This window comes from Rhineura floridana, chromosome 3 (genome assembly GCF_030035675.1).
Source record: "Rhineura floridana isolate rRhiFlo1 chromosome 3, rRhiFlo1.hap2, whole genome shotgun sequence".
Classification (NCBI taxonomy): Eukaryota; Metazoa; Chordata; class Lepidosauria; order Squamata; family Rhineuridae; genus Rhineura; species Rhineura floridana.
This window is the reverse complement of record NC_084482.1, coordinates 220302673-220330548: the sequence shown is the minus strand read 5'-3', so window position 1 is coordinate 220330548 and position 27876 is coordinate 220302673. Positions and strand designations below refer to the sequence as shown.

The 27876-nt window shown below is 44.7% G+C and overlaps 1 pseudogene; it reads left to right on the top strand.

Annotated features, from left to right (window-relative positions):
* The first annotated feature begins 1353 nt into the window (after positions 1 to 1353).
* LOC133381698 (zinc finger protein ZFP2-like) lies at positions 1354 to 24697 on the top strand (annotated as a pseudogene).
* Positions 24698 to 27876: the final 3179 nt, after the last annotated feature.

The window sequence follows — 27876 nt, the reverse complement described above, 5'->3', positions numbered from 1 at the left end:
AGGACAGGGCTATCAATGGCTACTAGCCATGATGGCTGTGCTCTGCCACCCTAGTCAGAGGCAGCATGCTTCTGAAGACCAGTTGCCGGAAGCCTCAGGAGGGGAGAGTGTTCTTGCACTCGGGTCCTGCTTGCGGGCTTCCCCCAGGCACCTGGTTGGCCACTTTAACCATTACACCACACTGGCTCCCAAGTGCCAAGTTATGTATTACCAAAAAAATGGATAAAAGATAACATATTTGCATAAACATTGTATATGCTAATTTATATGCACAGAAGCTCATTTTAAAGCTTGTTTTTTTTTAAAAAAGATATTTTAAAGGTGTTTTGTTTAACATGTTTTTAAAGATGTTTTGTTTTAATATGTTTTAAAGTCTGTTTTTATGATGTTTTAGAGTGTTTTTAGTGTTTATGTTTGCCGCCCTGGGCTCCTACTGGGACGAAGGGCGGAATATCAATTTAATAAATAAATAATTTAGAAATTACTGTTATTCCTGGAGCAGCAAATTGTCCTTTTAAAAACGTGATGCGAGTATCATTAAAAATGTAATAATGTATAATAAACTCAGAACACTTAAAATAAGTGTAGAAAATACAAAATGACATTTAAAAACAGCTTGCAGTCAGGGGCTCAGTGGTGGGATCCAATATTTCCTCTGTGGTGGACCCGCCCCCGAATTCAGTTTTTTTATGGGGGGAGAAGGTGCAGAGAGAACTCCTCCAGATTACAGGGGTTATTAGTATGTGGCTTGTCCCACTGAACTGTTTTTACTATCAGTATATGAAGGACAGAATGCAGATGTTAAATTTAAGGACTTGGAATCATTCTTACTTTTTGGCAGCACTCCAGACTGTGGTTCAGCGATGGAAAGAACTAAACGACTTGAACATCTTGACTTGGCTGAGAAATATTTGGAACATCTCCTTATCCAAGGGCTGGAAAAAACAAGAGGATTTATCATGTATGCTTCGGACTTGCATGGAGAATTGTCAGCAGCAGCAAAACATATATATGGTTGAGTTGTTTGGATTGCAATATTGCCCAGTCCTGTGGTCTGCCAGTGGGTGGAAGGGGGAAAATGGTCATATGGGGGCATGACACCATTCATGTTTCAATTACACTTTGTATCGTAGGAGATACAATGCCCACTTGTTGTTAATTTTGTTCTTTAATAATAATAATAAAGTTTAAAAAATGTTGATGCAAACGTTTACACAAGCACCCAAGGTGAGATTTTTCACTGAAGCCAAAGAACTTTAAAGCAGTCGCCCGTGGTGAATGCAGCCTGACTAACAAAAAATGACATCACAGGGGGGCGGAAGTTAGTCTTCATTTGCATCGAAACAGGGTGACGTCAGAGCGCTGTGAGAGGTCAGTGGAGTTGAGTGTTTCTGAAGCTGTCAGCAAAGGCCCTTTAGGCTGTGCAGGGGGGAGGGACCCCCGGTGGAAAGTGTCCCCCCAATCCCTTGGAGCAGTTGCAGCCCCAACAGAACAGCGGGGGGGGGGGTAGAGGAGGAGGAGAACAGTGGGAAGGGAGGGAGGAAGACTCGGTACCCCAGTGGGCTAAGGAACCGAGATGTGGTTCCTAGAGAGGCAGGAAGTGTGTGGGGGGCAGAATGTGTGGGGAGAGGGGGGAGCGGTTCTTATTCATAATCCGGGAAGAGAAATACGCCGCGAGGAGGAAGAGAGAACAAAGAGGTGCAACATGATTGGGGGGTGGGGGGAAGAGGAGGAGGGTTTTCTTTTGGGTATCCATACAAAAGGGGGTGTGGGGAGGGGGGGCTGATCCACGCAGTCCAGCTGCAAAGTGTGGGCAAAACTGTTTCCACTGAAGCTGCCCACCCCACCCCTTTTGCAGGTCAGCCCAGTCTCCCCAGGGAGGAAACGCAAGTCAGCTGGAGGGAGAGACCGTTTTGGATTTCCTCCACTGGAAGAGGGTCTGGTCTGGTCAGTTTCCCACCTGCCAGGCAGGGAAGATGGCGAGAGGAATCTGAAACTGATCAGGTTCTGAATCGGCTTCTAGAAGCTTTCAAGGCAGAGGATGGAGGAAATGGGTGAATAAATGTCCCGTCCTCAGTTGGGGTCCAGGGGAAGGGGCTTCTCCAGACATCCCCTTCGGATTGTGTTGGAGGGGAACATCGAACCCCTTGGGGTGGATCTCAGCTTCTCTTGCAGGATTGGCCCATCTGTGGCTGGGAGTCTTTCTCTCCTGGCACGGCCAGCCTCCCCCCTGTCCAAAGCACAATACATTGGCAGTGGTCGCAACAGCCCTGTAAGGTGGTCCAGTGCTTAGGGAATATTCTTCAACCCGAAGGCCACACTTACGCACGAGCAGCCTTCCAAAGGCCAATTTCCTGTCAAAGGCCAGAGTGGGTGGAGCTATGGATGTGCCACTGACATCTGTATAGTAGAGTCTCTTGTAGACACGAACAACTCAGACGTTTCTTCAACACAATTATTAATTAATTTATTTATTAATTAATAGTTTTATATCCCGCTCCTCCTCCCAGTAGCAGCCCAGGGCAGCAATACAGAGCACTCTAAGGAGCGGGCACAGAGAGCCGGGGGGGGGGGGGAGAAAAAAACTGCTCTAAAATTTTCCTTTCGTTATAGGCCTTCACATCTCTACAGTATAGGGTTGCCAGGTCGGAACCATCCAAAAACCTGAGAAAATGGGGGCGGGCCCTAGTGACGTCACAGGGTGAGCCCTAGTGACATCATTAAACATGATACATTGTATCAACCACAGTTGCTTGGAGCATACCATTCCAAAAAATTCTCTGGAGATTAAAATGTTACCTAAAATAGGGTGTTCCTAGGTCCATCTGAAGTGACAAGGTCAATTCTTTCTCACAAGCTTAGGGTGATGCAAAATGGAAATGGACTGCCTTCAAGTTGATCCCAGATAGGGTCTTCCTGGTAAGCAGTATTCAGACAGAGGGGGTTTACTATTTCCTTCCTCTGAGTCTGAGAGGCAGTGACTGGCCAAAGGTCACCCAGGGAGCTTCATGGCTGTGTGAGGATTCAAACCCTGGTCTGCCAGGTCACAGATCAACGCCTTTAGGGTACATTTAATCTAGCTTACTTGCTTCTGGCAAGAAGGGTTTACGTGCCCTCAGGCCAGGCCATTATTGGAAGAAAGAAGCTCAGTGTTGCAGAGATGTTAGATGGGAGCACAGATGGATGCCCCTGAAGGCAGCAACTGTAAGGATGCTTATTAAGGAACTAAGCCCCATAGAATTCAATAGGACTTCTGAGTAGATATGATTGCAGCCATGTTAAGGACAAGGGAGGGCATTCTAGGCAAGTGGCAACTGCCTGTCAGCATTGTGCTGTTGCTAAGACTTGACTGGAGATCATCCACAAAGTTATCCATAAGGCACTGCAACTTTATATGTTGGCTGGCTACTGCAGTGGGTGTCCCCTAATATTTATGGCCATAGAAGCAGGGTGAGTGTAGGCAGCAATTGCCTTTCTACTTTACGAGGCCTTATATAGGACCGACAGGCAGCAGGAGGGAGGGGAGGACCAGAAAAATAAAAAAATAAAAATAAAGGAAGAGAGCGCCTCCTCCTAAGCAATAAGCATGTGCACTGTGCAGAGCAGCTGCCTCCGTTTCCCCCTGAAGCCACCCCACCTAGCCTCGACGCCAGGACCTTCTGGGCCAGGCAACCTTGGTGATCTCTGGGCCGCTTCAGCCCCGGCACCTCTCTGCCCTACCCCCCCCGAGAAAAATCGACTCATTTGAAATGTGGTGTTGGAGGAGAGCTTTGCGGATACCATGGTCTGCAAAACAGACAAATAATTGGGTGTCAGAACAAATTAAACCAGAACTATCACTAGAAGCTAAAATGATGAAACTGAGGTTATCATACTTTGGACACATCAGGAGAAAACCTGATTCACTAGAAAAGATAATAATGCTGGGAAAAACAGAAGGAAGTAGAAAAAGAGGAAGGCCAAACAAGAGATGGATTGATTCCATCAAGGAAGCCACAGACCTGAACTTACAAGATCTGAACAGGGTGGTTCATGACAGATGCTCTTGGAGGTCACTGATTCGTAGGGTCGCCGTAAGTCGTAGTCGACTTGGAGACACATAACAACAACTCAAGGATGTTGAACCCTGCCACTTCTCATTGTATGAGAGCACAATGTCTGCTTAAAATGCACACTTCCATTAAAAGATTTTTTGTCCTTTTAAACTTGGAAGAGATCCAGGGGCTAGATGACAATCAAAGAATCTCAGCTTTTCCTAAATGGGAGTTAAAATCTGGTTGACTTCTGTTGAATCTTCAGAAGAAAATTATTTAAGTGGGAGTATGGCTAACATTGATTCCCCTTGATGTTTGCTACCTCAAGTGCTTTTCAAAACAATTACCATTATTATGAGTGGAGAGTCCTTCCTTGTACTTATATAAATGAGTATTTACATAGTGCAGTTGGGAATAAACTACAAAGTATATTCTGACTTGTTTCAAATTTTAGAGGCCTAGGTTTAAATTCCATTCTCAATTGTCTGGTTTAATCACTACTTAATTTTACTTTTTAAGCAATGCAGTGCAGTGTAAGCTCATCTATTCACTTTTAACTATGAGTACCCGATACTCAAAAGGAGCCAAGATTCTTCTACTTTTGACCAGCAATCTTCCCACAGTGTGTGCACCTGTGTGTGTAGAGGGAGCATGTGTGCAGCTAGAGGAGTTCCCCCCTTAGTTTTACTGTAGCTGATCACCCAGCATAACAAGCAAAGTAATTTTAAATAGAAAAGTGGCATGTCCTACTAGGTAATCAGTTGGAAGTAATCATCCAACATACCTTTGGTTGTACATGTTTCTCCTCTACCTGCACTTCATCTGGTTGAGATGGCAGTCCTGGCGATTTTAAAGTTTGTAAGACCCATAGCATTTGAAGCGGGAATTCCACACTTTGCATTGTTTATACTCAGCAGTGGCGGTGGCGACCGCAGCGTCTCTGCCTGAGGGGTCCCATTGTGGCCGCTTCTGTCCAGCGGCGCCCACAGCATGAGGGGTGAAGCGGGCATCCTTTCTGGAGGAGGGGAACCGGCTCTGGGGCCAAGAAGGAGCCGGCCCAGCCTGGCCTCCACTGCCACCGCCTCTTCATGGCTCCTGCTGAGGCTGCCAGGCCGCTCAGATGCTGTCTCGGGAGCAGTTGCTAGAAGACGGTGTCTGAGCGGCCTGGCAGCCTCAGCAGGAGCTGTGAAGAGGCGGTGGCAGTGGAGGCCAGGCCAGGCTGGGCCGGCTCCTTCTTGGCCCCGGAGCCGGTTCCCCTGCTCCTGAAAGGATGCCCGCTTCACCCCTCATCCTGTGGGCGCCGCTGGGTGGGAGCGGCCACGATGGGGGCCCCCAGGCAGAGATGCTGCGGCCGCCGCCACCACTGCTGAGCTCCATCATGGCCACTCCCACCAAGCGGCACCCACTGCATGAGGGGTGAAGTGGGCGTCCTTTCCGGAGGAGGGGAACCAGCTCTGGGGCCAAGAAGGAGCCGGCCCAGCCTGGCCTCCACTGCCACTGCCTCTTCACGGCTCCTGCTGAGGCTGCCAGGCCGCTCAGATGCTGTCTCGGGAGCGGTTGCTAGGAGATGGCATCCGAGCGGCCTGGCAGCCTCAGCAGGAGCTGTGAAGAGGCGGTGGCAGTGGAGGCCAGGCCAGGCCAGGCCAGCTCCTTCTTGGCCCCGGAGCCAGTTCCCCTGCTCCTGAAAGGACACCCGCTTCACCCCTCATGCTGTGGGCTCCGCTGGGTGGGAGCGGCCACGATGGGGCCCCCAAGGAAGAGACGCTATGGGCACCGCTGCCACTGCTGAGCTCCATCACGGCCACTCCCGCCCAGCTGCTGCTGGGGGGTCCCTGTGGGGGCAGTGGCTGGACGGGCTCGGTGGCGGTCTGAAGGCCTCGCTTGAGTCAGGTGGAGGAACGTCATCATCGTCCTCTGTCTTCTTGAGGCAACTGCAGACACTGCTTCCTCCTCCTGCGCCTGCGCCTCACTGGGAAAAGGTGGGCGGGTGGGAAGATGCTGCTTCCTCTTCCTGCGCCTGCGCCTGCCTGGGAAAAGGCGGGTGGGCGGGAAGAGCCTTCAGCAGCATACGCATGCATGAATCACGCATGCGTGCCTGAGGGAGACACTCAAAAGCCGGAGATCAACATCTTCAAAGAAACTATGGCTGGAGGCCGGAGACGGCCCCCTTCTGCCGGAGACTCCGGCAGAAAACCGGAGATCTGGCAACCCTACTACAGTAGTTGAGTGGCAATTTCAGAAGTGCAGGGTCCCTTCATAATAGTCATGCCCCCTTCCATCCTGTTTTTTTTTTTCCTGCTGGGTTGAGAATGAGGTCCTTCTCCCACAACTAGGAGCCAAAAAGCACGAAAGAGTGTTCACTACTGAGAAGATTCTTCTCAGTGACTGACTGTCCTTTCATGCCGATTGGCTCATAGGTTGCTGGAGACATGGGGACTCTCATCAGAGACCCTGCTCCCAAAAGAGTAGAGTCTAACACCCCTTGAGACCCTAGAGGACTACACCCCTGCATCTTTATGAGAGAGGCCCAGAATCAAATCCCCAGTCATCTATGCAGGTCCCTGGGTGAGCTTGTACCAGTGGCTTCTTTTTTTCAGCCCAGCCCACCTCACTGGATTGTTGTGAGGATAAACAGTGCAGAACTTTTATGTGCCACTCTAGATTTTGGACATCCACTCTGTGTGGGATCTTCCACATCTGTGCAAGTTTGTGTGTGTGTATATATATTTTATTATTAGAATTGCAGTTTAATGCTGAACTATGTCCATAGGAACCAAGGTTCAAATCCCTGCTCAGGAGTGAAATTCAGGTGGTGTCCTGGGCCCAGTGACAGTGGCCACATTCACACTGTACATTTATTCCACTATTATTCCACTTTAAACAGTCATGGTTTTCCCCAAAGGATCCTGGGAAGTGTAGTTCGTGAAGGGTGCTGAGAGTTGCTAGAAGACCCCTTTTCTCCTCACACAGCTACAATTCCCCAAGTAGTTCAACAATCAGTCCTTTTCCCCAGAGAATTCTGGGAATTGCTGGCCTGTATGAGGACTATGACATTCCCAACAACTTTCAGTATCCTTCACAAACTACACTTCCCAGAATTCTTTGGGGGAAACCATGACTGTTTAAAATGGAATAATAGTGGAATAAATGTACAGTGTGAATGTGGCCTGTGTTGTTGTGAAGACAAAAGGAGAGGGGGACAAATTATGTTTCCCACTGTGAGCTCATTAGAGGAAGGCCTGCATAGAAATATAAAAATATAATAAAATGTATGGATAACAATAATAACAATTAAATGTCTAAATTGTTCAACCCTATACGGTAGATGAGTTTGCTGTTAAGATTTCCACCTTGTGCATCACCTGTCCAACTTGGAGCAGCGTTCTGGGACCTGGTACCCTCCAGGTATGGCTCGACTGCAACTCCCATCAGCCCCAGACAACATGGCCAAACGCCAGGGATGATGGGAGTTGTAGTCCAAGAATGTAAAGCAGGTGTGAGGAACCTTTGGCCCTCCAGATTTTGTTGAACTACAACTCCCATCATTCTTGTCTGTTGACCATACTCGCTGGGGCTGATGGGAGCTGTGGTTCAAAATCATCTAAAGGTTAACTCAGCTTACAAGTGCATGGTACCAATAATGTGTCCTAATGATTTTGACGTGGATGTACTGCAAGTAGTTCTTCATACTCTTTTCATTGCCCAGTGAGCTGAACCAGACTGAATGCAGGTCAGGATTCCTCTCCCCATATTTCTGATGGAAAGAGTGGAGGCGTTTTGCATTCCCAGGAAGTTCCAAGATGGAGCCATTAGACCAAATTTACCCCCACCATTTCTTTACAATATGTGCAAAATCTATTTTTATGCCAACTGTCAGGGACATGACATGGAATTAATATCCATGCAGATTAAGTTTTTAATCATATGCATGGAGAAAAAGGCCCAATAATAAAAGCCTGAAATGGTTCACAACTTGGAGAAGAAACTCTTTGGTGAGCAGGAACTAAAGGCTTTGTGGAAGCAGAAGCAGAGATGAGAGGCGAGGGGTCTGAGATGGGTGAAATTACTGGGGGTGGCAAAGGACACAACAGGTGACAAAACATGGAGAAAAATCTGGAAGAAACTGGGGGTTGATTTGAAAGAGATTTGGGACGTTTAAGGCCTTTTGCAAATCAAGCATTGTGAGGGAAAACTACACAGGAAAGGGAGGTGCCATTTATTTATTTGGATTGAGGCTGCTTATAATATTCAAACCTCTGAAACCCAAATTTGCATGAAGAGTGAAATCCCTCCCATCCCTCCTCTCTCCGGCAGGCATTTCTCCCATCCCTGTGTGTCCTCTACAGGAGCTTCTCCCTGTGAAACGTGCATCATGGCCAAAGCTGAGAGTCCCAGAGCTGGCCTAGTTTACTCCTCCGTCTCAGGCAACGCCATGGCCTCAGAAGTACCATCTGGATCGTCTCTTCTCTGGGATAGAGTGGAAAGAGCAGCCAGGCAGCCCCATCAGGTAAGGGGAGGATCATTGGGGGAAGATGGAGGGGGCAGCGCGGGTGCTTCTCCCTGTGTGAGTAGTGGAGAGGGCTCTGAGAGAACACTACTTCTGAGAGAGCATGCTGGATCAGGCCAATAGCCCGTTCTTACACCCTGTTCTTGCAGTGGCCGACCAGATGCCTGTGGGAAGCCTGCAAGCAGGACTTGAACTTGAGAGCACTCTCCCCACTTGCGATTCGGTGACATGTGCCTGGCAGAACCTGTGTGTACACACGTGACTCCTAAGATACTCTCTTAAAATAGGTGGGATCTTTTTCGACAGTCAGTCAAGCACTGCCCTGAAATTGTATCTGGGCGGTCTAAAATCCAGAAATACTCACCCCCACAAAATCTAAATAATGCAAAGAGACAGAGGGTGGAGCAGGTCCAATGGTGTGAAACCACAGTGAAACAGTTTCCGGGATTAAACTCATGTCATGAAATGAGGGGGTCAAGAAGGGAGTCATCCCAGCATGCCCCACTGGTCAGGCTTCACCCTATTAGTCCAATATGAACCAAATGTAGCTGCCCCTGGCCTGCTATGCTGCAATTCCCAGCATACTGCCTCTGGCAGTGGAGGCAATGCCTTGCCATTGTGCCTCGTAGCCACTGATGTCCTGATCCTCCATGGATTTGTCCAATCCTCTTTAAAAGCTATTCAAGTTTTAGGCTGGGCAAATGGGCATGTTGGAGAAAGTGCCTCTTCTTCTTTTTCCAGGATCTGTTGACCTTCCAGGTGACCTTTGAGGAGGTGGCCGTGTATTTCACGGAGGAGGAATGGGCCCTGCTGGATCCTGGCCAAAGAGCTCTGCACAGGGAAGTCATGGAGGAAAATTATGAGACGGTGGCCTCTCTGGGTAAATATACTTCCCTCCCCCTTGACTGATGAATGTTGAAGATACGGATTTAGCACCTGTGTTATTTAACCTTCCACTGCAGGGATGCTGTCGTGGAAATGTGTGCCTGGGCCGTGGATATTTGGGGAGGGACTGCAGCTTAGAGGGAGAACAGCTGCTTTGCATGTATAAGGTCCGAGGTTTAGTCCCTGGCAGCTCCAAGAGGGGTAAAATGATCCGGTAGGAGGTGCTGGGGTCTTTCTCTACCTGAGATCCTGGAGATCCATTGCTAGTTCTAGTAGCCAAGGCTGGACTAGATGGACAAATTCTCTGATCTGGTAGAATGCAACTTCCTCTGTTCTTGGGGCTTTTTGATCATTTGATGTGAAAAGTGTCCCTCCCTGCCACCTTCCGCTGCCCCAGGACCAAAAATCTTACCTTGCAGCAGGAGAAGGAGAGGGCAGCAGCTCCCAAACCCCAGCAGAGCATCTTCTCCTGCATCCTCAGCAGATAATTGACACTCTGTGACCTGTACTCTAAACCCCCAATGGGAAGAGATGCTCCCGGGAGCACCCGCTACCTCCTTTCTCTTCCTTCCTCTGCCCAAAGGTCAAGATTTACCTTTGAAGCAGGAAGAAGCTGCAATGGCAGTTTGGAGAATCAAGGTGGGCACCACTGTGCTTGCATCAGGCTGTGACCAGGATGGCCTGTTCATGGCTACCCATGCTCTGGTAATCTCCCTATTGGACTACTGTAATGTGCTGCACATGGGGCTGCCCTTGAAGATGGTCTGGAAGTTGAAACTGGTGCAGAATTTATTTATTATTTATTATTTGATTTATATCCCTCCCTTCCTCCGAGCAGGAGCCCAGGGCAATGCAAGTTGTGAACCTTTTATCCCTATATTAAAAGTGTTCTGAGCCCAACTCAAGATGCTTACTTTGGCATTTAAACACCTGAACAGCCTGAGATGCAAATACCTGCAAGACCGCTGTTAGCAAGCCTCCTCCGTAGACCTGTGTGCACAGACACATGTGCTAGGAGTCTTCTGAATTAGGATCTTTGGACAGTGGCAGCAGCGCATCTTGACCGATTCACCCATTACACTCACACAGGTCTTAAAAATGGGGATATTTATTGAAGATGCATACACACATTTAACATTTCAGTGGAGAATTGCTCAGCCACAAAACATATCTATTATGACAGTGGGGTTAAGTCAGCAACAATATCCGTAACGTATCTTTGGCATGAGGGAATTAGCTAAATACTTATAACCACAATTAAACTAATGCACAACGTGCAAGACTGAGCAAGCGCACAAGGCATAAGAGGAGATGGAGGGGGGATGAGATGGCTCAACCTGCTGTTTCTCTCTGGACTCGCCATGTGGCCCAGTCATGTGCAGCTAGAGAGGGAGGACCAGAAGGCGGCTTCCAAAACACAGTCTCAGCCTCAGTCTCTCTCTCACACACACACACACACTTGCACACCCCTCCTCACACTAATATGCAAAGATAGGAAGAGGAAGCAGATGTGGAGGCCTCAGTTGTGTAAGGACAAGTGGGAAAAATCCCTAAGGCTGTCTGTCTTTTATAGCTTTTGTTTGTATCTATCGAAACTTTGTCAGTGGATGCTCATATTACTGCTGTACTCTTATTTGTATCTTTTAACTTCTATTTGAATTCTCATCCTAACCCCGCACCTTGATGTTGTATTCTAATAAGTTCTCCTGACTCACCCCTTAACAGCTTCAGCCATACACAGACACAATCGTTGGCTGAACACCCATACGCCTTATAAAATGTTGATACTTTACAGGAAACATTTATTTTGGAACTACTGTAAACAGAACTCAAAGGAAAAAAGACTCTTTAATTGGCCACTTGTCTTTTTACTCTCATTTTGGCTTGTATTGTTTGCACGACATTTTCCCCACACAGTGTTATATAGATCAATTATGAAGAATTTGAGATGACCAATTTCTATAAATATAGGCAGCCTATGAGAGAGCCAGCGTAACATAGTGGTTAAAGTGTTGGACTATGACCTGGGAGACCAGGGTTCGAATCCCCACACAGCCATGAAGTGCACTGGGTGACCTTGGACGAGTCACTGCCTCTCAGCGTCAGAGGAAGGCAATGGTAAACCACCTCTGAATACTGCTTACCATTAAAACCCTATTCGTAGGGTCGCCAGAAGTCAGGATTGACTTGAAGGCAGTCCATTTCATTTTTTTTTCATGACGCTGTGAATTGGCATCCAGTGTTGCTGGCTTTGCAAGGTTGTGCAGTGTCAGCCCAACAGGCATTTCAAGATGAGCTTTACTCCCAGTGGATGCATGTTCACAAGTGCCAGACTGACCCTGCTTGGTCCACACGACTCTGTTCTGTTCACCAAGGGCAGGACCTGTTGTTATTGTTGTTATGTGCCTTCAAGTAGAGTACGACTTCTGGTGACCCTATGAATCAGTGACCTCCAAGAGCATATGTCATGAACCACCCTGTTCAGATCATGTAAGTTCAGGTCTATGGCTTCCTTTATGGAATCAATCCATCTCTTGTCTGGCCTTCCTCTTTTTCTACTCCCTGCTATTTTTCCCAGCATTATTGTCTTTTCTAGTGAATCATGTCTTCTCATGATGGGTCCAAAGTATGATAACCTCAGTTTCATCATTTTAGCTTCTAGTGACAGTTCTGCTTTGATTTGTTCTAACCTTAGTTTCAACATTTTAGTTTCAAGTGATAGTTCTGGTTTAATCTGTTCTAACATCCAATTATTTGTCTTTTTTGCAGTCCATGGTATGCGCAAAGCTCTCCTCCAGCACCACATTTCAAATGAGTTGATTTTTCTCTTATCCGCCTTTTTCACTGTCCAACTATCACATCCACACATAGAGATTGGGAATACCATGGTCTGAATGATCCTGACTTTAGTGTTCATCTTTGCATTTGAGGACCTTTTCTAGTTCTCTCACAGCTGCCCTCCCCAGTCCTAGCCTTCTTCTGGTTTCTTGACTATTGTCTCCATTTTGGTTAATGACTGTGCCGAGGTATCCTTGACAAGTTCAATGTCCTCCTTGTCAACTTTAAAGTTACATAAATCTTCTGTTGTCATTACTTTAGTCTTTTTGACGTTCAGCTGTACTCCTGCTTTTGTGCTTTCCTCTTTAACTTTCATCACCATTCTTTTCAAAACATTACTGGTTTCTGCTAGTAGTATGGTATCATCTGCATATCTTGAATTATTGATATTTCTCCCTCCAATTTTCACACCTCCTTCATCTTGGTCCAATCCTGCTTTCCGTATGATATGTTCCGCGTACAGATTAAATAAATAGGATGATAAAATACACCCCGATCTCACATCCTTTCTGATGGGGAACCAATCAGTTTCTCCATATTCTGTCCTTACAGTAGCCTCTTGTCCAGAGTATAGGTTGCGCATCAGGACAATCAGATGCTGTGGCACCCCCATTTCTTTTAAGGCATTCCATAGTTTTTCATGATCTACACACAGTCAAAGGCTTTGCTGTAATCTATAAAGCACAGGGTGATTTTCTTCTGAAATTCCTTGCTCCGTTCCATTCTCCAACGTATGTTTGCGATATAATCTCTGGTGCCTCTTCCCTTTCTAAATCCAGCTTGGACGTCTGGCATTTCTCGCTCCATATATGGTAAGAGCCTTTGTTGCAGAATCTTGAGCATTACTTTACTTACATGGGATATTAAGGCAATAGTTTGATAATTACTGCATTCCCTGGGATCCCCTTTCTTTGGAATTGGGATGTATATTGAACGCTTCCAGTCTGTGGGCCATTGTTTAGTTTTCCATATTTCTTGACAAATGTTTGTCAAAATTTGGACAAATTCAATCTCAGCAGCTTGTAGCAACTCTATTGGTAGGCCATCTATTCCTGGTGATTTGTTTCTTCCAAGTATATTAAGAGCAGCTTTCACCTCACATTGTAAAATTGCTGGTTCTTCATGATACGGTTCCTCCATGAATGAATCTGTCATCCTGCCATCTATTTTATGGTGCTTGTTTGTTTGTTTGTTTATTAAATGTATATAGCCAAAGGCTGTTACAAAAGCAAAACATAAAACATAACTATACACAAGACTAAAATAAAACAAGCAATAATTTGCTAATAAATTCAATTACAGCTATTAGCACATTTGACTCTAAGTTTCTTTGCTGCCAAGGCAAACTTGGCTGTAGATAACACAATGTGGGGTTGTACAGAAGATAATAAAGGGATCAATTTTGGGGAACTATTAAGGTCTTTCCTCGTGGCAATCAATGGATTTAAAAAAATTTCACGTGGGAGAGAGAACATTGGGCATACAAGCATATAGTGTACCAAATCCTCAGGTACATTGCATCCAGCTATGCATAAACGGTCACCGATAGGAATTCCAAAGTATCTGCCCTGTAAATATGCTGAAGGCATTACCTGGAATCTCAGCTCAGTGTATGCCAACGTTAGTATATCAAAATAATTAAGGACTGTACCATTTGGCATAATATGTGGAAACCAATGGGAAAAGGATGAGGTGGCGATCGCTGCTCTATCCACTTGTAGGCCATGTTCGAACATGAAATTACGTAGCGCGTCTGGGTTAAAATTTGTAAGAAGGGTGGGCATCAAAAGATATTGGAAACCAAGGGCAAAAAAGTTAGAGGCCCAGTCCCCATTTTCCATTTGGTCCTCCCAGCATATATAGTGTTTATAGAGTTCTTCAGTGTATTGCTTCCATCTTCCTTTTATTTCATCTCGGTCAGTCAGTGTGCTCCCCTGTTGATTATTCAACATCCCTACTCTTGGTTTAAATTTTCCTTTCATTTCTCTAATCTTTTGGAACAGGGCTCTTGTTTTTCCCTTTTTCTTGTCCTCTTCTATTTGTATACAGTGACTATTTTAATAGTTCTCTTTGTCCCTACATACTAGTCGCTGTATTGTTGCATTTTGGGTTCTGGCTGTGTTTGTATCTCCTTTTGCTTTTGCTTTCCTTCTTTAACCATTTTAAGAGTTTCTTCAGTCATCCATTGAGGTCTTTCTTTTTAACTAGAGGTATTGTCTTTTTGCGTTCTTCTGATAACATCTCTGACTTCACTCCATAGTTCTTCTGGTTCTCTGTCAACTAAGTTTAAAGCCCCAAACCTGTTCCTTATTTGATCTTTATATGCTTCTGGGATGTTATTTATATTGTATTTTGGCATTATAATTGCTTTGTTGGTCTTCTTTAGCTTTACTCTGATTTTCAATACGACCAGTTCATGATCTGTACCACAGTCTGCTCCTGGTCTTGTTTTTGCTGAAAGTATGGAACATCTCCATCTTCTGTTGCCAATTATATAATCAATTTGATTCCTATATTGACTGTTTGGTGATGTCCACATGTACAGTCGTCTTTTTGGTTGCTCAAAAACTGTGTTGGCAAGAAACAAATTATTGGCTTCACAGAATTCAATCAGTCTTTCTCCTGCTTCATTTCTGTCTCCTAGGCCCCATTTCCCCACAATTTCTAATTCTTCTCTGTTCCCTACTTTTGCATTCCAATCCCCCATGATTATCAGAACATCTTGTTTTAGTGTGTGATCAATTTCCTCCTGTACTTCTGCGTAAAATCTCTACAATTCCTCTTCTTCTGAGTTTGCCATTGAATCATAGAGTTCGATGATGGTTATGTTGATAGGTTTCCCGTTTAATCTCATTGATATAACTTGCTCAGACCTTGCATTGTAGCTCCTAATTGCTCTTGCTACATCACTTCTCACTATTAAAGCAACCCCATTTCATCTTAATTTCTCATTTCCTGCATAAAATATTTTGTAGTTGCCTGATTGAAAATGTCCCATTCCCGTCCATTTTAGTTCGCTCATACCAAGTATTGAAATGTTGATTTGATCCCTTTCTTGGTTGACAATTTCTAATTTTCCTTGGTTCATGCTGCTCACATTCCATGTTCCTATTGTGTGCATTGTACAACTCCAGACTCTCCTTTCGCATCTGTACACATCAACCTCTGGGCTTACTTTTGGCTTTGACCCAGCTGCATCATTAGTCACAGCGCTACTCTTACTTGTCCTTTGTTCTTCCCCAGTAGCTCGGTGAGTGCCTTCTGACCTGGGGGTCTCATTTTCCAGCACTATCTTGTGTTGCATTTTGGATACTCTGTTCACAGGGGTTTTGTGGGAAGAGGTATTCAGAGGTGGTTTACCATTGCCTTCCTCTGAGTTTGGATGCATCTTAGTCTGGTGTCTCAGCTTTAACCATTCCGCCTTGGGTGCCCATGCTAGGAGTCTAGCCTCTTGGTATAGTCTCCTGATGACTTTAGTTTTAGCTTCTTCAACACTCTCAAACTCCCTCATCACATTAAGGTGTGCATCCTAGAGGAGGTCAACATCCTTACTCTTGTTCTAAATTTCCCTTTAATTTCTTCCTGTACTTCTGTGTAAAATTTCTGTTACCTCTTCTTCTGTGTTTGCCATTGGAGCACAGAGTTGAATGATGGTTATGTTGATAGGCCCCTCGCTGGATCGTCACCTTGTAGTGGTGAGTGGGCTTGTGTGTTCCAATGAACCCTATGAGCGATGCTATTGGGAGTCATGTACTCCCAGCAGGGTGACCCATGGCGGCAAGGTCAAGGGAGAGGAACCAGACAAAGAACAATCCAAGAAGGTCCTCAATGGCAGAACAGGCGGAGAATAACAATGTGTATGTTACAACAGCTGTAAAGGCAGATGAAGACTGAAGCAAATAAAATACTTCCAGTCATCATGGTATCCATGCCATTGGATCAAAACCTTTTTCTGTCAAGATTGTGTGTTGATCGTCAGGCACCGATCTCCCCACATAAAACAAATTCACGCACAGGCATCTTCGAACCAAGCCAAACCAAACCAAAAGTCCCATGGCGATTGGCAAATGGCAACGGGGGCAGGACTGTGAAATCCAGAAGCCCCTAGTCATGGACCAGCACATCGGCGGTGGATACAGACTCAGTCATCCTGGCTCAAGGACCGAGGCAGTTGAGTAGTTCGGCAGCTGTATCCACAACTGAGCAGTCCTATTCAGGATCAACTCTGCTCACCCCTTATGGGGAGGGGGCTAGAAAAGGTGCCCTAAACACAGTCTACCTCATCTCTCTCCCTGACTGGATTACCGCATCCAGTGGGGTCACCACTTAGCAGTCGCAAAAGACAAATGAACTTTGGAACGTGGAATATATGGACATTGTTGGACAATACAGATAGTGAACATGCTGAATGCAGGACTGCCATCATTGCAAGGGAGTTGAGACATTTTAATATTGACATAGCAGCACTCCAAGAAACTCGAAGAGCAGAAGAGGGACAATTGAAGGAAGAAAAAGGAGGTTACACCTTCTTCTGGAAAGGACTGCCTGAACAAGAACGACAAATACATGGAGTAGGCTTTGCTATTAAAAATGATCTTGTGAAGCTCTTGTCAGAAGTTCCTTTTGGCATTAATGAATGACTCTCAACTCTCCAGTTAAAACTTGCCCCAAACCAGCAGGCAACTATTATAAGTGCTTATGCACCAACATTAGATGCTGATGAAGACATCAAGGAAAAGTTTTATACCCAGCTGGACACCATCTTATCAGAGATACCTAAGGAGGACAAAATTATCCTCCTGGGCGATTTAGAAGAGCCTGCTGGATCAGGCCAGTGGCCCATCTAGTCCAGCATCTCGCCTGGTTGGCCACTGTGAGAACAGGATGCTGGACTAGATGGGCCACTGGCCTGATCCAGCAGGCTCTTCTTATGTTCTTATGTTCTTATTTCAATGCAAGAGTTGGGAGTGATTTTGATTTATGGCCAGAAACCATTGGGAAAGAAGGAGTTGGCAATAGCAACCTGAATGGCATTCTGCTTCTGACTAAATGTGCAGAGCATAATCTTGTTATTAGAAACACACTCTTTCACCAGAAAGATAAATTAAAAATATCATGGAAGCACCCTCGGTCAAAGCACTGGCATCTCCTGGATTATGTAACTGTCTGTGCCAGAGATGGTCATGATGTACTCCTCACCAGGGCCGTGACGAGTGCCATTGACTGCTGGAGAGATCATCTATTAATTCGATCCATTATGGCCATTAATATTGTTCCTCAACGTAGGCTCCAAGGAAGAAAACCAAGGCGTAAAATGAACATCCATGCCCTTCAAGATCCTATTAAGCGAGCTTGCTTTCAAACAACTCTCAAGAAACATCTACCTACGGAACTCCCTGAAAACGTTGAGGAACACTGGATTAAACTGAAGACTTCCATTATTGCAGCATGTGAACAAACTATTGGATACCAAACTAAGAAACATCAGGACTGGTTTGATGAGAATGATAGTGAGACTGAACATATCATCAACAAGAAAAGGAAAGCCTTCCAGATATGGCAAAAAGACATTAACTGTGCTGCTAAGGAAAAAATCTATGCCAGCGCAAAGGTTGAGGTCCAAAGAAGAACTAGAGAACTTAAGAACGCCTGATGGATAAAGAAAGCTCAAGAAATCCAGCATTTTGCAGATGCTCATGATGCATGGGGCTTTTTTAATGCCACAAAGGCCATCTACGGACCAACAAATTACAGTACAAATCCCTTACATTCAATAGATGGTACCAAACGTCTAAAGGACAAAGAGTCTATTGCACTGCATGTGAAAGAGCATTACCATGGCCTCCTTAATTGTAACTCTTATGTGGCTGATGAGGTCTTCTGGCAAATCCCACAACAACAAATTAGAGATGAGCTTGCAGTATCCCCTAAGTTGGATGAAGTCAGTAAAGCCATTAATCAAATGAAGAATAACAAAGCTAGTGGACCTGATGGGATTCCTGCTGAAATCTTTAAAGAAGGTGGGCCTGAACTTACACAACAACTTCATAAGCTCATCGAAAAAATCTGGATGAGGGAGGAGATCCTGGAAGACTTTAGGGATGCCATAATTATCACTCTTTTCAAGAAGGGTGATAGAACAGATTGTGGGAACTACCAAGGCATCTCTGTTCTTGCTACCGCAGGTAAAATCCTTGCAAGAATCCTCGCAAATTGCTTCCTACCTATCTCAGAAGACATCTTCCCTGAATCCCAAAATGGTTTCTGGCCTTCCAGGCGGACAGTGGACATGATCTTCACTGCATGATAGCTTCAAGAAAAATGCAGGGAGCAAAACCAACCTCTGTATATGGCATTTATTGATCTGACTAAGGCCTTTGATACTGTCAATCAAACTGCTCTCTGGACCATCCTTCTGAAAATTGCCCTGATAAATTTGTGAATATTTTGCTATGACAACATGATGGCGACAATTTTGGATAACAATGGCTCTCAAAGTGATCCATTCAAAGTGAGATCAGGCGTCAAACAAGGATGTGTCATTGCTCCAACCTTATTTGCTATTTCCATCGCCATGATTCTACACCTTGTTGAGGGGAAACTTCCCACTGGCGTGGAAATCACATATCGAACAGATGGAAAGCTTTTTAATCTCAGTAGGCTGAAAGCAAAAAGTAAGGTAATTACAACCTCTGTCACAGAACTTCAATATGCCGATGATAATGTAGTCTCCACACATTCAGAGGAAGATCTTCAAACTATCCTAAATGTCTTTGCAGAAGCATATGAAAAGCTTGGCCTCTCGCTTAACATCAAAAAAACCAAAGTGCTTCATCAGCAAGTGCGAACCAATCCCTCTGTAGCACCATCAATCCAGCTTAATGGTGCAACGCTGGAGAATGTCGATCAATTTTCTTATCTTGGCAGCCATCTCTCTGTAAAAGCTGACATCGATGCTGAAATTCAGCATCGTCTGAGCTCTGCAAGTGCCGCATTCTCCCGAATGAAACATAGAGTGTTCAAGGATTGGGATATTCGCAGGGAGACCACAATGCTTAATTACAAAGCCATTGTACTACTGACCTTACAATATGCCTGTGAAACATGGACCATCTATAAACGCCACTCCCAACTTCTTGAAAGATTCCACCAACGCTGCCTCCAGAAAATTCTGCAAATTACTTGGGAAGACAGATGGACTAATGTTAGCGTATTGGAAGAAGCAAAGACCATCAGTGTTGAAGCAATGATCCTCCAACATCAACTTTGCTGGGCCGGCCATGTTGTTCGAATGCCTGATCACCGTCTTCCAAAGCAGCTACTTTACTCCCAACTTAAGGATGGAAAATGGAATATCAGTGGACAGCAAAAGAGGTTTAAAGATGTTCTCAAAGCTAATCTAAAAAAATGTAACATGAGCATTGGGAACTGGAAAGGTTTGGCCCATGAGCTTCCCAATTGGAGGTCGGCCATTATCAAAGGTGCTATGGACTTTGAAGAAGCACGAGTACAGGGCAAAAGGGACAAATAAGCTAAGCGGAAGGCATGTCAAGCAAATCCTCATTGTGACCATCTTCCATCTGGAAACCTATGTCCTCACTGTGGGAGGCTGTGTGGATCCAGAATTGGCCTCCACAGTCACTTATGGACCCACTGTTAAAGACCTTATCCTGGAAGACAATCTTACTCGGCCACGAGTGATCACCAGTGATGTTGATAGGTTTCCATTAAATCTCATTGATATCACTCATTCAGACTTTGCATTATAGCTCCTAATTGCTTTTGCTACGTCACTTCTCACTATTAGAGCAACCCCGTTTCTTCTTAATTTATCATTTTCTGCATAAAATACTTTGTAATTGCCTGAAAATGTCCTATTCCCATCCATTTTAATTCACTCACACCAAGTATTGTAATGTTGATATGACTCTCCTTTCGCATCTGTGCGCATCAGCCTCTGGGCTCTGTTTTGGCTTTGACCCAGCTGCGTCATTAGTCACAGCGCTACTCGTACTTGTCCTTTGTTCTTCCCCAGTAGCTCGGTGAGTGCCTTCTGACCTGGGGGTCTCATGTTCCAGCACTGTCTCGTGTTGCAGGTAACAGGAGGCTAACCTTTTAGGGAGGGAGGGAGGGGGGAAGGGATGTGAGTTACCCTCTGGGCAGTGGAAAGGGCCATGTTCCTGTCAGATAGGATCCATCCTAGGTTTGTAAATTCCAGCTGTGCATAATTACTGGGCTGTCCACCTTAAATGGAGGAACAAGAGAGCAGATTTTTGTTACAATTGTCTCTCTCTGCGTCTCTTTTCACAACCTGTTACCAAGCACCTACCGCTAAAATAACTCTGTAGAAGGCCTCAAGCTTTGACAGTTAAACTCTGATATCAATCAACAGAGCTCCCAGAAATTGTTTTCAAAGTGCAAATCATAATATATTCAAAGGATTTATCCACAGCATTTTATCACCTTTCCTTTTCATTCCCTCAGGATACATCTGGGGTGTCAAGGCTGAGGGAGAACCATCTGAAGTATCACTGGAAAAAGCTGAGGAGCAGGTGCAGGAGCAGAAACTGGGGAGTCAAGATGGAGCAAAGAGAGAAGAGGAGAGACAGACTCACACAGGAGACAAATCTTATAAATGCTTGCAGTGCGGAAAGAGCTTCAGGTGGAGTAGCGCCTTTACTCAACATCAAAGAACTCACACAGGGGACAAACCTTATACATGCTTGGAGTGTGGAAAGAGCTTCAGTCAGAATGGCAGCCTTACTTCACATCAAAGATGTCACACAGGCGACAAACCTTATAACTGCTTGGAGTGTGGAAAGAGCTTCAGTCAGAGTAGCTCTCTTACTTCGCATCAAAGATGTCACACAGGAGACAAACCTTATAAATGCTTGGAGTGTGGAAAGAGCTTCAGTCAGAGTAGCTACCTTACTCTGCATCAAAGATGTCACACAGGGGACAAACCTTATACATGCTTGCAGTGTGGAAAGAGCTTCAGTCAGAGTAGCCACCTTACTTTGCATCAAAGATGTCACACAGGGGACAAACCTTATAAATGCTTCGAGTGTGGAAAGAACTTCAGATGCAGTAGTGCCTTTAGACGACATCAAAGAACTCACACAGGGGACAAACCTTATAAATGCTTGGAGTGTGGAAAGAGCTTCAGTACCAGTAGCAACCTTATTTTGCATCACAAAACTCACACAGGGGACAAACCTTATAAATGTCTGGAATGTGGAAAGACCTTCAGTCGGAGTAGCACCCTTACTTTGCATCAAAGAACTCACACAGGGGTCAGACCTTATCAGTGCTTGGAGTGTGGAAAGAGCTTCAGTCGGAGTAGCGACCTTACTTCGCATCAAAGAACTCACACAGGGGACAAACCTTATAAATGCTTGGAGTGTGGAAAGAGCTTCAGTCGGAGTAACCACCTTACGGAGCATCAAAGAATTCACACAGGGGACAAACCTTATAAATGCTTCAACTGTGGAAAGAGCTTCAGGTGGAATAGCGCCTTTACTCAACATCAAAGAACTCACACAGGACAAACCTTATAAATGCTTGGAGTGTGGAAAGAGCTTCAGTGACAGTAGCACCCTTACTTCTCATCACAAAACTCATACAGGGAACAAACCTTTTAAATGCTTTGAGTGTGGAAAGAGCTTTAGTCAGAATAGCAACCTTACTTCACATCAAAGAAGTCACAGAGGGGACAGACATTATCAATGCTTGGAGTGTGGAAAGAGGTTCAGTAAGAGTAGCTACCTTACTTCGCATCAAAGATGTCACATGGGACAAACCTTAAAAATACTTTGAGTGTGGAAAGAGCCTCAGGTGGAATAGAAACCTTACTTTGCATCACAGAACTCACACAGGAGACAAATCTTATAAATGCTTTGAGTGTGGAAAACGCTTCAGGTGGAGTAGTGCCCTTATGGTGCATCAAAGAACTCACAGAGGAGACAAACATCAATGCTTGGAATGCGGAAAGACCTTCAGTCGGAGTAGCCACCTTACTTTGCATCAAAGATTCCACACAGGGAACAAACCTTATAAATGCTTCGAGTGTGGAAAAAGCTTCAGTGAGAGATGTGCCTTTACTCAGCATCAAAGAACTCACACAGGGGACTGTTAGAACAAGCAAACTTGCATGTTCCCTTTAAGGGATATTTGGGGAAATATCCCACATACCTGTTTACCAGTGATGTAACTTCCTAAAGGGTGGGGTTACCTGGCTTTCTCTTCTTCCTCCTTTGTCTGGGATTTTTGCATATTCTCCATTAAGCTTGAGGAGAGAAAGACTAATGGACTCCTTTTTCTTTTGTTTAAGCTAGAGCCTATGTGTCCTGAACATATGAAAGGTCGTGAGTAAACATTGTTTATCTTTTACCTAAGAAGATTGTGTCTGTTATCATTTGTTTCTGAGGGAAAAGGTGCGCTGGTTTGATTCACATCCCGCTGCTTGCATTTATATCTCTGCTAAGAAATAGGACCACAAAACTGTTCCTATTTCACATATTGTTAAAATACCAAACAGGTTATGGTTAGCCCAGAAATAAGTTGAGAATTAAACCAGACTTTTCTGGCTTTATTTTGAGTATTTTTTGGGCCTTTTTTGTTTTCCCCCTTTTGCCCTGTTACCAGGCACTAGTTTTTTAAAAAGACTTTTTGCCTGCTGTTTTTTCTCAGTTGCATTAGCAAAGCAAATCTCTTCTCAGACCAGCAAGAAAGAATGTATCAGCATAACTAGAGGTTTTGCAAGACTGCCGGAGCTAACTCCTGTTAACTTTGAACAATGGAAAAGCAGGATTGAAATTACTCGGGGTGCAGAAAAGGCTCTTTACAGTATTGAAAACCCTAAACCAGAAGGGGATGCCCAAGAAATAAGTGACTGGCAAGACAAAGATGACATTGCAAAAGCTATAATTTTTGGTTCCCTTAAGGATGAACAGCTGATCCATTATACAGAATGTAAAACTGCCAAGGAAATGCTGGATAAACTCCAAAAAGCATTCAGTTTTACAAGGTTTAGATCTCACACAATGTTGATTCATGAAATAATGAACCTAAAACTAGAAACAGAGAGAGACTGTGAAAGGCATATAACTTTCCTGATAAGTATATTCAGCAAGTTAAAATGAGCTGGACTTGAATTTAATGACCAACAGAAGTTGGGTTTCCTTATGGGCACATTGGGAGAGAGATTTGAACCTTTTGTTTCTCTTTTAAACCACAACCATGAGATTCAATTCGAAGAAGCTCTTGCAAAGTTAAGAGAGGAATGTCTTGTTCAAAGAGTTTCAAATGAGAGTGGCTCAAATTACATGGCTAGCAGGAAGGATAAAGAAAAGGGGAAAGCCCCTCACAAGATCCAATCACAATGCTGTTTTTCATTTGGGAGGCGTGGTCACCTGGCTAGGGACTCTGACTCACCCAAGAACTCCTCAGCCAATGAGAACTCTCCAAGTTTCAAACAAAGGGAACTGTTAAGGGTTAATTCCTCTGACACACTAAGAAACCATCGGCATGCTTTACCTAAGCATAAGCAGGGACCTCAGAGAGGAAGCAATTTCCTTTTACTGCATAAAGGTCTTATGGCAAATAATTACAAGCCAAAATCAAACAATTGGATTTTAGATTCTGGATGTACAAATCATTCTTCTTATAATGAAGCCTTATTTGATGTACCATTTAAGGTACCCTCACTTGGAAAGAATAGATACGTTCTAATTTTTGTGGATGATTTTTCAAGGTACTGTGTAACTTACTTATTGAAGGACAAGAGTCAAACACATGAGATGCTCAAGAAATACATCTCGATGGTGAGCACAAAATTTGAATGGAGGCTGAAAGCCCTAAAGACGGACAACGGTGCTGAGTTTATATCGTACCAAACACAAAGTTTTCTGGAGGAACTAATGGGGAATTTTATATATCCACACATAAATAATCATAGATATTAAGAAGGTATATGTTTTATAATCATAAGGAGTTAAGCATAGGCCTGCTTATAGATCCAGGCTCACAGAGAACCCTAAAAACCCATAGGTCTCAATCAGACCGGTGAGCAAGCAGGCAAAGTGAACTCAGTTTGAACTGCAGTTCTTGCCAGAATGTGGCTGAGGCGTAACTGACATATATTAATTAGAGTATTGTTTAGAATCAAAAGAGCATCTTGTTCCATCGACCTCGACTCGCTGACATGTAACGGGGACAGCTGTTTGGGGACAGGGCTGCTCCGCGAAGGAATAGTGTTACTTGGATGTAAGTATAGGATCTGAGTCAGGATAAGACTTTCTTTTGTTTCGTGTCTGTATTGAAATCTCTCCTTATGTTATGTCAATGACCGTGTGTAGCCCGCCTGAGGGTGATTAGCTTTAAGGAATCAGACTACTATTTCTCCTTTGTATATATCAGCGTACCCACTCTTAAATAAACAATTTTTGTATAAGAGGTGTATAAGAGGTGTATAAGAGGTGTGTATTGGCTTGGAACTAAGGATTCTAAATCTAGTGCTGGAAGGCTGAACGCTAAGGATTGATTAGTGAGGGTAAATCCCTCTAAAATCACATTGTTCTCTGAGGTCCCTTCACTCAGGGGAAGAATTCAGAAAGAAGGGTGTTGGCAGTGAATACCAGAGATAATTACTTCCATGGAAAGGGAGAGGTGTGCCTGAGAAGTGGGGAACCCAGTGGGGTTCTCAGACTGACTGTTCTCAGAAGCAAAGAACCCCCTTGGAGTACAGAGGGTAAGGAACCCCAGGGGGATGGATCTTTGACACCTTTAAACTCTGAAAAAGCTGTGATTGATATGAATAGGTACTAGGCAATTTTGTCTAATATACACATTTCTGCAAAGCAATTGCCCCCTAACATAGTGCATTTTTCAATGTTATTTTCTTGAATCTATGCATTTTAATGCACCCTTTACCGTAGTAAATACATTTTTCTGTTCATTGAAAGGCTGGAGAATTGCATTGCATGTTTCAGGTAAGTGCAAATTCTGAATGTTTCAGAAAGTGTGGATTAGCTAGGGTTACCTTTAAATGCGAACCGAATCTCCCGCATCTCTAGTTATCACACACTGCAGATCAAGGGATGTCATAGCAGCCACACTCACATGCAGACACGCTTCATCTGCAAATGCTCACAGAGAGGGTAAAATCACACACCCTCCCATTTCTAATAGTTGAAAACAGATGCAATGCCCCTTCCCCAAATCTCCCACCAAGGCTCGCTGCCTCTGTGAGCCGCCTCCCCTCTCGCTAAAATGTAAATGTACTGCCTTCAAGTTGATTCCGTGGATTGAGGTCTTTCTTGCACAATAAACCCACTTGGGGAGGGAAAGGGACAGGAAATGCTCTGGAAAGTGTAAGAAAGCAATTGCTTCACACAATGTCATATAATGCAAACAAATCAGAACGAATAGTCTCTTCCCTCAGACAGTGGCCTTGAAAGCAGGTGTAGTTGATGCAGTTTGCCACGCACGGGGCAATGGCCAGAAGGTCCAGAGCCTAAGGCAGGGGTGGGGGACATTTCACAGCCCGAGGGCCGCCAGATTCCCTCATGGATAAACTGGGGGCTTCATGCTAGTCAGAGCCATTCACACACATCTATACACCCATGCTCACAAGCACAACACTCCCTCCTGCTTTCCTTTTGGTCCTCCTTCCTCTTCATCGGACAGCCAAGGAAAGCGACCTGCCTTCTCCGACAAACGGCCTTCAGCATCACCTTCTCGGTCGCCGTCTCTTCTGACTAGGCAAAAACTATCCCTGCAGTGCTGGCCTTCCTGGCCACAAAGGTCTTCAAGCTACTGGATTGCTGCGGTGAGGATGGCGGGGAGGAAACACACAGCAGCAGGCTTGAGTTTAGATGCGGCAGATGGACAGGGCTACCCTTGGAGACTGAATGTGTACAGATGGGAGTTAATGTCAGCAATATCCAGTTCTAGAATTTCACAACAAAATGTACAGAATATGTTCTGCTGGTTAACTGACGCGTCAGTCCAGTTCACTCAGTCAGGCATGAGTCCAGCTCCGTTCAGGCAGAACCTGACCACCCTCCCCCTCCCTCCTCCTGCGAAATTACACTGCCCAGTTATGTATCACCAAAAGACTGGATAAAAGAGAACAGATGTTTGCATAAAAGTTGTGTATGCTAATTTATATGCATAGCAGCTCATTTTAAAGCTTGGTTTTCTTAAAAATATATATTTTTAAAGGTGTTTTGTTTTAACATGTTTATAAAGATGTTTTGTTTTAATATGTTTTAAAGTCGGTTTTTATGATGTTTTAGATTGTTTTTAGTGTTTTTGTTTGCCGCCCTGGGCTCCTGCTGGGAGGAAGGGCGGGATATGAATTTAATAAATAAATGAATAATTTAGAAATAACTATTAATATTACTGGAGCAGCAAGTCATGCTTTTAAAAATGTGATGCAAATATCGTTAAAAATGTAATAATGTATAATAAACTGACTTTTAAAAATGGCTTGCAGTTAGGTGCCCAATAGTGGGATCCAATATTTTCCTCTGTGGTGGACCGGCCCCCGAATTCAGATTTTTTTGGGAGGGGAGGTGCAGAGAACTCCTCCAGATTACAGGGGTTATTAGTATTTGCTTGTGCCACTTATTTCTTTTACTATCAGCACATGAAGGTCAGAATGCGGACGTTAAATTTAAGGACTTGGTATCATTCTTGCTTTTGGCGGCACGCCACATGGTGGTTCAGCGATGGAAAGAACTAAACGACTTGAACATCTTGACTAGGCAGAGAAATGTTTGGAACATCTCCTTATCCAAGGGCTGGAAAAAACAAGAGGATTTATCATGTATGCTTCGGAGCATGACTTGCATGGATAACTGTCAACAGCAGCAAAACATATATATATTTGGATTGCAGTATTGCCCAGTCCTGTGGTCTGTCAGTGGGTGGAGGGGGGGAAATGGTCATATGGGGAGCATGATGACACCATACTGCAATTCATGTTTCAGTCACACTTTGTATCGTACGAGATGCAATGCCCAGTTTTTGCTAATTTTGTTCTTTAATAATAATAATAATAATATATTTTTTTAAAATGTTAAAGCAAACGTTTACACAAGCACCCAAGGTGAGATTTTTCACTGAAACCAAAGAACTTTAAAGCAGCCGCCCGTGGTGAATGCAGCCTGACTAACAAAAAATGACATCACAGGGGGGCGGAAGTTAGTCTTCATTTGCATCGAAACAGGGTGACGTCAGAGCGCTGAGAGACGTCAGTGGAGTTGAGTGTTTCTGAAGCTGTCAGCAAAGGCCCTTGAGGCTGTGCAGGGGGGAGGGACCCCCGGTGGAAAGTGCCCCCCCCAATCCCTTGGAGCAGCTGCGGCCCTAAGACAACAGCGGGGGGAAGAGGAGGAGGAGGAGAGTGGCGATGGAGGGAGGGAGACTCGGTCCTCCAGTGGGTAGAGGAACCGAATTGTCGTTCCTAGAGAGACAGGAAGTGGGGGGGGGAAAGAATTATGAATGGGGGAAAGGGGGAGAGGTCTCCATTCATAATCCGGGAAGAGAACTTGGCCACAAGGAGGAAGAGAGAACAAAGAGCTGCAACATGATTGGGGAGTAAGGGAAAGT